Source organism: Herpailurus yagouaroundi, unplaced genomic scaffold, assembly GCF_014898765.1.
Source record: "Herpailurus yagouaroundi ecotype Mexico unplaced genomic scaffold, PumYag 100, whole genome shotgun sequence".
In the NCBI taxonomy this organism is placed as follows: domain Eukaryota; kingdom Metazoa; phylum Chordata; class Mammalia; order Carnivora; family Felidae; genus Herpailurus; species Herpailurus yagouaroundi.
Genome location: NW_024412391.1, coordinates 41,342,288 through 41,351,367, shown reverse-complemented (window position 1 = coordinate 41,351,367; position 9,080 = coordinate 41,342,288). Strand labels below are relative to the sequence as shown.

The 9,080-nt window shown below is 50.6% G+C and overlaps 2 long non-coding RNA genes across 3 annotated transcripts in view; one reads left to right on the top strand and one right to left on the bottom strand.

Moving 5' to 3' along the window:
- The window catches only part of LOC121028536 (uncharacterized), an 8,345-nt gene extending 6,932 nt beyond the window's left edge, over positions 1-1,413 (bottom strand). The window contains exon 1 of the long non-coding RNA XR_005789287.1: positions 1,304-1,413. This is a non-coding gene — a long non-coding RNA (uncharacterized LOC121028536). The remainder of the gene's footprint in view (positions 1-1,303) is intronic.
- LOC121028535 (uncharacterized) overlaps positions 1-1,628 on the top strand; it is a 6,494-nt gene extending 4,866 nt beyond the window's left edge. The window contains exon 3 of one of the 2 annotated variants that reach the window (XR_005789285.1): positions 1,326-1,628. This is a non-coding gene — a long non-coding RNA (uncharacterized LOC121028535). Of the gene's footprint in view, positions 1-712; positions 970-1,325 lie in introns of those variants that run through there. The other variant, XR_005789284.1, reaches the window with a different exon arrangement.
- Positions 1,629-9,080: the final 7,452 nt, after the last annotated feature.

The window sequence follows — 9,080 nt, the reverse complement described above, 5'->3', positions numbered from 1 at the left end:
ACAGTTGTGGGTCTGTGGCCTAAAATCCACAGCCAGCGTGAAACTCAAGGGCACAGTCATGCTGTGAAACATCAGGCACTGCCTGCCGTGGGAGCCCCATTTAGGTCCTTGGGATGCAGAAATGTTCCTGAAGTCACAGCAGAAGTTTAAACAGCCTCAGGACAGTTGTCTCGCTTGAGGTTTCACTAGATCAAGTTTTAAAGTTTTCTGAATACAGAGGGCCGGGATGGGGTCTCTGGCCAGGAACGTGGAATGCAATGATCATTTGCCCTTCACTTTTTTCCTATGGTGGGTCAGTCTCCATTTAACAACATGGCTGCCTGCCAGTGTGCTGATGGGGCCAAATTCAGTCTGTGCCTCCTTGTCAGCAAAAGGATGTGAACGTTCCTCTGAAGGCACATCAAGGAATGGGCTTCTGAGCTCCTCGTTTGAACTAACTGGTTCATGTGTGTCTCATTCTGGCCAGAGCCCTCACTGAGAGACCGGCAGTCACTTGATGTCTAGTGGAAACTTCTGGTCCTGCCGTCCTGTTGACTAAGAAACCCGAGGTCGTGGGTACGAGGTCTGTCCTCATTGCCCAGGCTTCTCTGTTGCACTCCAGACGCAAATCTGCTCTGGCAACCACATAAGCAGTCCAGTAAATGAGGGAGGAAGGTCTCTTTCTGAAGGATGAAATGTCACTTCTAAAACAGAACTCATTCTCTCTTTTCAGCTCTCCCAAACTTTCCGTCCTACGAGTGGTGCCAGTATGCCCCTGAGCTCAATATTTTGGCATCAACATTGACAGTTTCCTCCGTTCGGCCCTTCAAATGGAGCCAGCCAGCCAGCCAGGCTTCTCAAGTGCGCCTTCAAACTCTCCTAGGATGATTTCTTTCCATTCCTGCTTTGCCTTTGGGTCGTTACATAGTTGGATACCTGGGCCTAAATTCCCCTTCCCTTCAACGGCTCTAAACTACCTACTGCAATGATCCTAAGTTTGTTTGTCTACCTTTCAAGACCCTGCATAATTTTCTCCTACCTGATTTTATTTGCCACGGCTCTCAATGCTAATCCGTCTACACAGACATGCACATAGACACACCCACACTCCCGTGGGTGTACACGCCCTTCCACCATCACCCACCTTTCCCTCGGGCTGCCTCCTCCTGCACACCTTTGGATGGTCTCTGTAATCCTGGCTTTATCCGTCGGAACGCACCCCGGGAGGGCGTTTACCACCTCCGGCACCAGTCTACCGTAATCTCTCCTTCGACCACCTCCACAGGCTGTGATTTTCGGCGACAAGCCACACCTCTGCACTCACCCCCGTTTTCCTGCTCCCTCAGGCTTCTGGAATCCCCCTGGACTCAAAAAGCCTTCGAGAAAACAAAAGTGGAACCGATGGACAGTAGAGCACCGCGGCTGAGGGCCAGCTCACCAGCACTGCGAGGCAGAGCCACTGTCCAGGGACCGCACGGTGCTGAGATCCGTGGCTTGCTGGGCTGAAGGAGAAGCACCCACTAATTGGTTCAGACCACAAAGGTCAACCCCACGAGCATCCAGTAAGACAGGCACGATGAAAGCCACACAAGCCGGGAGAGAAGAAAGTAGCTGTGGTGAGTGGGGCTGGGTGTGATTAGAAGTGCCAACAGGCGGGGCGCCTGGGTGGCGCAGTCGGTTAAGCGTCCGACTTCAGCCAGGTCACGATCTCGCGGTCTGTGAGTTCGAGCCCCGCGTCGGGCTCTGGGCGGATGGCTCAGAGCCTGGAGCCGGTTTCCGATTCTGTGTCTCCCTCTCTCTCTGCCCCTCCCCCGTTCATGCTCTGTCTCTCTCTGTCCCAAAAATAAATAAATGTTGAAAAAAAAATTTTTTTTAAAAAAAGAAGTGCCAACAGGCACTGTGGACTGCGGTGGAGAAGCAAGTTGATGATGAGGCGACAGAAGATGCCAGCTCTGGGGTCTGCGGGGGTGGCAACAGGCCCACGCTCACTCGTGTGCTCTCTCTCTCTCTCTGTGCAACAACCCTTGGAAACGAGGAAGATTCTGGGAACGCAGCAGCTTCCTGTCCTGCCTAGAAGGCATGGTTCTGCTGCCGCAGGTGGAGGGGTGGGAGTGGCCAGCCGTGTGAAACCCCTGGCAGTGTGTGTGGCCCCTCTGCATCGCCTGCCAGAGGCTACCACTCAAGTGCCCCCAGGGACCAAGCAGGGAATGCGCGTGTGCAAGGTGGGGCAGGTATCAGGAACAGAGAGGGGTAGGGACCATGACGAATGGAAGAGCACACACGCCATCAAAAAGCATCCGAATGCGCATCGTCTTAAGATAGCGTGCAGGCGAAACAAACATGGGTTTGGCCCACATGTGGCCCACAGACACCCCGCCTATTGTCTCTGGGCTCCGCAGGTGCGTGTGCAACACACTATAAGGACTGACGATGGCAGGGGTGACCCTGAGTTGCCAACACGTTGGTGAAGCTCTCCCAAACTGCCAGTACAGATGTGGTCTGATGCGGTTATCTTCCCTGGATCTGGGGGGGGGGGGGCTCAGCTGGATGACACGGCTTCACCAGCCACAGTGTATGCTCAGTGAGCAGTCAGGGATCCTAGCGGCTCCCGTGGCTGCACAGAACTTTATTATTATTATTTTTTTAATATTTATTTATTTTGAGAAGGGGGGAGGGAGGGGCAGAGAGAGAGAGAGGGAGAACGAGAATCCCAAGCAGGCTCCACGTTGTCAGCACAGAGCCCATCGCAGGGGCTTGATCTCATGAACCATGAGATCATGACCTGAGCCAAAGTCAAGAGTAGGACGCTTAACCGACTGAGCCCCCCAGGCCCCCCACAGAACTTTAGAAAGTCAACGGGGGAGAGGCCTGGAATCTTACTGTTCCCTCAGTAGCCGTCATTGGTGGCTTCCTGCCTTAAAGGCTCGGCCATAGTTACAATTCTCCTGCTGTTACCCCGTAACTCTTCGACTTTCCCTCTCTCTGCCTCTTGGCCTCTACTTGTCCCTGACTTAACATCGCTTCTTAGCAACTGCTTATTTGTGACTTGTCTTGCCTTGTGGCTTCTGCCTCTCCTTGCGTGACCCAGCTTCCGTTTCATAGGTGAGCCAGTCAACATCTACCCAGTGCCTTTGCTGGAAAGCTCTTATGCCAGATGGCCTCATAGGCTACTCACTAACCTACAGATGGGTGCTTTCGGTGAAGTTCCAAGAGTCAGAGTCAACTTTGGCCAGAAAAACATGGTCCTTGGCACAAAGCATGGGACTCATTTATAAAGAGCTGCTGATTCTTGCTCTCACAAGGGGCAGTGAGCATAGCAGATACTTGGAACGTCATGCCCACAACACTAAGATATATACAATTTTTTTAAAGTAATTTCTACTACCCACAATGTGAGGATCAAACTCACAACCCCCAAGACAGAGAGTCTCATGCTCTACCGACCGAGCCAGCCAGGCGCCCCTAAGATATCTTAAGCTACATTCAGGATACTCTCTTTGTGAAGGCAGGGGGAAAAGTCAGTTCAAATAGGCATGGAAATCAAAGGCTTACCTCTCAGATAAAGTGACAGAATACCCAGTTCAGAGCAGCTTAAATAACTATGGACTCTTCTCCTGCTAGAAGTAGAGATAGGCGGTTATTGGTATTGGTTCAGCCACTCTATGATATTAGGACAACCATCTCTGAGATTCCTTTGGCTTGTACCTCCTGGTTACAAAATTGCTGCTGCAGATCTGTGTTTAAGAACGAAGGAAGGTTCGGGGCACCTGGGTGGCTCAGTCGGTTAAGCGTCTGACTTCAGCTCAGGTCATGATCTCACAGCTTGTGGGTTCAAGCCCCGCATCGGGCTCTGTGCTGACAGCTCAGAGCCTGGAGTCTGCGTCAGATTCTGTGTCCCCCTCTCTCTCTGCCCCTCCCCCACTCACACGCACTCTTAAAAATAAATAAACATAAAAAAAAAAAAGAATGAGAGAAGGGACCACTCTTACCAGCTGAGTTGGTCCCTTTTATCAGGAGAGCTAAAGCCTTCCTAGAACCCACCCACCTTCACCAGTCCACTTTCCCTTAACATCCCTCTGGCCTGGGCTGTGGCACCCTCGTTGTGGGCAGGCTGGGAAATCGAGTGCCTAGCTTTCTAGTGAGATTGATAGCACCTTGTTTCTTACGCATACGGATTTTCTCGCGTTGTGTGTTCAATGCACCATACAGCATTGGGCGCCTTAGGAAGGAAGTATGAAGTAACAAAAAAAAGCACAGAAAAAAGGATAGGTTTAAACACCAGCTCCATGATTTCCTCTGTAATCAAAAGCAATGAACTTGCTGAAAGTCATCCTCAAGCTAAAGAAAAAGGGGTATCAAATACTTCCTTGCAGGGCTGTTGTGAGAATTAAATGAGATAGTGTGTTTACAATCCTTGGCCAGGAAGAGATACCCCCAAGTGATTACTGTTCTACCATGGTCTGTTGTCTCCTGTTTGATGGGCACACGGTGGGTGGACACATGGTGGAAGGCAGTAGAGCTTGACGGTCAAGAGCACAGGCCCCAAAGTCAAGTGGTTGGGTCCAGTCCCATTCTCCACCACTAACTAGCTGTGTGACCTCGGAGAAGTTTGCAGTCTCTCTGAGCTTCAGTTCCCCTCTTGGAGACTAGAGGTAATAGACCATAGCTCATAGGGGGTACACTTGGAAGAAAAGAAGAGATAATGTCCCTTTTAAAGCACTGGGCCTGGGCCACAAAGCACACATGCGGTAAATGTTGGCTATTATTATTAATTGCCGGGGTGCCTGGGTGGCTCAGTCGGTCGAGCTCAGCTCGGGACTTCGGCTCAGCTCATGATCTCACGGCTCATGAGTTCGAGCCCCGCGTTGGGCTCTGTGCTGACGGCTCAGAACCCGGAGCCTGCTTCGGATTCTGCATCTCCCTCTCTCTCTGCCCCTCCCCCACTCATGCTCTGTCTCTCAAAAATGAATAAATGTTAACAAAAGATAAAAAAATATATATATATATATTAATTGCATTTTTTTTCTCCCTTGGCCCAGAACTAAAACCTATTGAACCAGAAGAGCAAGTACCTTGCTGTTGAAACTTTTAAAACCAAGTGGTCTTCAATGCCCTAAAATACACAAACTATCGAACCAGAAGCAGCAGCGCACCAAGAGTCGGGAAGTGTTGGAGCAGGTGGGGTGGGGTGGTCTGCCCTGGATTCAGGCAATAAGAAGGTACATTGTCTGCAGAGAACTCTTTTAATAATAATTTTTTTTGACACAGGGCTTGATCTCGCGGCCATGAGCTCGTGACCCGAGCTGAAATCCGATGCTTAACTGACTGAGCCACCCAGGTGCCCCAATAACTACTTTAAAACCCCCAAGTAAGATAAAAAATTTATTTGCCTTTCATTACCACCATGTGCCAAGATTTCTAAACAATGTAAGTGATCAAATAGACTCCCCAAACCCCATCACGTTTGCCCAAGTCCTAAAGGATTGCTACAATTACTGTTGAGTTTTAATAATAGGCAAGCTTCGCATTAGCACATTTTTATTAGCCTTTAATAAATATCGCATTCTACTGGAGAATTCCAAGTTCTGCAGTCAGCCTCTGACACCCGCAGAGTCTGGCCCTAACTGTTTGGAATCACAAGAGCCCCCTTCAGATTGTCTGCAATTCCCTAGTCCTTCACTCTCCTGCATGTAAACCACAGCCTCTGGATCGACCATGAGAACGCAGGGCCTCTAGAGACAAGGAGAGGAAACTCGAGTCACTTCAATTCTGTGTGGCTTCGGGGAATTTGATGTGTATTGAAAGTTAAAACAGCTACCAGATGGTGAACTGCAAGGTGTGATATTTTCGTTTGGCAGATGCAAATTTTATTTCATACATGGTATATCGTACCCCAGGTGAGTGAACTTTTAAAGTAAACTCCTTCTTTGAAATTATGTCTTTGTTTTTAAAATTAAAGAGCAAATCAAGGAGCTGGTGCTCATTGTTGATTGCTTCACGATCATTCCTGAAAACAATTTTGTATCAGAGAGGAAGATGTGAGGCATGATTCGCCCTGATTAGATTAACGTTGCCGCCCGGGTGCTGCGATCCGCAAAGATGGGAGAAGGCGGAGGAAGGCGAGCAAACACCTGTATGTTTTTATTCACATTTCAACCTATCTGAAATCACAATGTGTGTCACTGTTGCCCCTAGATGGGTGGTAGTCGTGACGTATCGTCACTGCCAGAGCCCGTGCATCAACACCAGCGTCCGTGTGGAAGAAAACCCCAGGGATAATAACGAGTCACTCTTCAAGCAATGCTGCAGGAACCACTGCCTTGCTGGACCAAGGAACAGCAAGATGGGGCAGGTGGAACAGAGGGACACTGAACTGGGCATGGCTTAAAAGAGTTCTATGTTTTTTTTTTAGATTTGTTTTTGATGTTTATTTTTGAGAGAGAGAGAGAGGGAGAGTGCAAGTGGGAGCAGGGGAGGGGCAGAGAGAGAGAGGGAGACACAGAATCCGAAGCAGGATCCAGGCTCTGGGCTGTCAGCACAGAGCCCAACGTGGGGCTCGAACTCACGAACCGTGAGATCATGACCTGGAGCTTCCCTGAGTGAGCCACCCAGGCGCCCCTCTTTCTTCTTTTGATGTATGAATGCACAAGAGTGATAGAAGATAAATGTGTGGGTACAAGGATGCTCTCTCCATAAATACAAAATTTTTAAATTCTAAAAAAAAAAAAAAAAAAAAGGAGCTACTCTGGTAGCAAACGTGGCCACATAGGAGGGGTCTCAGAGAGAACCTAGCCCAAGCCCCTCATTTTACAGCCGCCCCAAAGAGAATCGTCCGAGGTCACCCTGATGGTCAGCGAAGACAACTAGACAAAAGTCTCCTGGCTATTGCTGGACCACCTTCTCCTTCATCCGCTCCCAAGCTAAGGAAAGTAGCACCACAGTGTTGGTGCTTTGTAAACTGTGATAAAGAAGCAAGTGTTTAGAAACTTACAGTCAAATCCTAGCACACACTGCAGGCCTCTTTTGTGACTCATCGTGCAAGTTCATATCCACCCGGCCTCACCCTGCTCAGTGAAACAAGTATGCTCGGCGAGGCAAGTGCCAATCACGTGGACTAGCTGCCACGCCAAGTCGCCACGGAGGTCTCAACGTTTTCTCTCAATTCCGCTCTTTGTCATGGCTGGTACCGGTTCTCAGACCGGCCCTGAGTAGCTCCCTCCCACCATCGTACAAAGTCTGTAACAGACTGATGACAGAGAACATCCCTGGATATCTCCGTAAGCAAAAGCTTAAGTCTCTGCGTTGTTTTGTTTTCATTTCGTTCCCCGGGTGTGGTCTGTGAGGGTTAGGAGCACAGGTTTGAATGAGAATCACGACTAGCTGTGTGGCCTTGGGCTGGTGCCTCAACCTCTCTGAGCATGAGTTTTCTCACCCGTGGAATCAGGGCACGTGAGTAGCCAGCTCGAGGGACGCGTGTGCAAACGCCAGGGGGCCTGCTACGCAGCAGGCCCTCGTAAGCATTAGCTATTATTAGTGTTATTAACCCTCGCCTACTAATGGGGAAGGTCATCAGAAACACCTGACCGCCAACTGACCCGTGAGTTGGACCCGGGCATTTAGAGGCTCCTCACCCCCACCCCTGTCCTGGGAAGTTGGGTTCCGCTTGCCTTTCCCGCTCCCAGAGGCTGCTCAAGAACGTAGATGTGAGATAATGATGCGGTTTAACAACACCTGCACGGTATATGTGCGCCTAGTTAAAGCCTCTACATAAACTTCTAAGATCTGGCGGGGGCAGGCGTGGCCACCTATTCGTCCCGCTCCTGACCAAGACAAGCCTCCTATGTAAGTTCCTTTGCTTATTAGCATTGCCACCTACGACCTGGAGCGGCCTGCCTCTTTCTTTGGTCCCTCCTTGCCCTCCGTGTACGGGGCCAATTTTAGATTACACCAAGGAGGATCCTGAGAGGGTCGTGAGCCAATACTTACCTTTTTCGTTGGGGGGGGGGGGGGGGGGAGGGGGAGATTGAGGTCGTGGTGTGTGTCACTGTGCAGCTACCATGGACGTAGCATAGGACAAGGAGAGCACTAGGCCAGGAGTCAGGGTTGTGGCTCCCGCCATGTTCTCTGGTGACCCGGCCTGTGTCACCATGTTGATGCACATTCAATAAGCAATAATGGGGCTTTGTCTGGTGCCAGGCCTTGCGCTGGGTGCTGGTTGAGAAAGGGTTTCTGACCTGGAATCTCTCACGTTATGGAAGAGACAGAGACACTGACGGCACATAGTAGGTGCACATCCAGAAGTTGCAATCCCTCACAGAGGAGCCCCAGCCAGCTCTGGTGGGAGTAAATGAGCCTCTCCGTCTATAGTTCTGAGTTCGAGCCCACAGAGTGAGCATGAGTTAGACTCACGTTAGAGAGGGACGCCTTCCCCTACTCTGCCTCCCTTGAGGAGAGATTTTGCCCTAAGTGTACCCGTTACCCCCCCTCCACCTCCCGACCCGATCTGATCTGAGTGGTAAATCTGGGAGAACAACTGGGTGCTGGATTCTTTGCTTGGCTGCTCCCCCATGTGGTCCCTTGGGAGCCTCCTCTCTCAGGAAGCCGGCCCCCTGTGCTGAGTTCCAGGGCAAGCCCCTGCCCATCCTGGGGGCCTGTGGGGAGACCCTCACAGGCCAGCTCTGCCTGCGAATGGGTGAAGGGTTGGCCCATTTGGGGGTTCAGCTCACAGACCTACTGAGCCACATTCTCCTGCTTCACTTCGATCAGCAAGAAAAGATGATACATGGGGGCGCCTGGGTGGCTCAGTCAGTTAAGCATCTGACTTTGGCTCGGGTCACGATCTCACGGTTCGTGAGTTCAAGCCCCACATCAGGCTCTGCGCTGGCAGTGCGGAGCCTGCTCGGGATTCCCTCTCTCTCCCTGTCTCTTTGCCCCTCCCCTACTCTTTTTCTCTCAAAATAAATTTAAAAAAAGAAAAGACGACACATGTTGGCCATCGCCTGCAGATATTCTTTGATTTATTTCTCAATAAGTTTGGAATTTGGTCAAGAGAGAGCAATGTTATTTCCTGCGCCCCTGGGGGATCCCAGGAGTTAGGCATA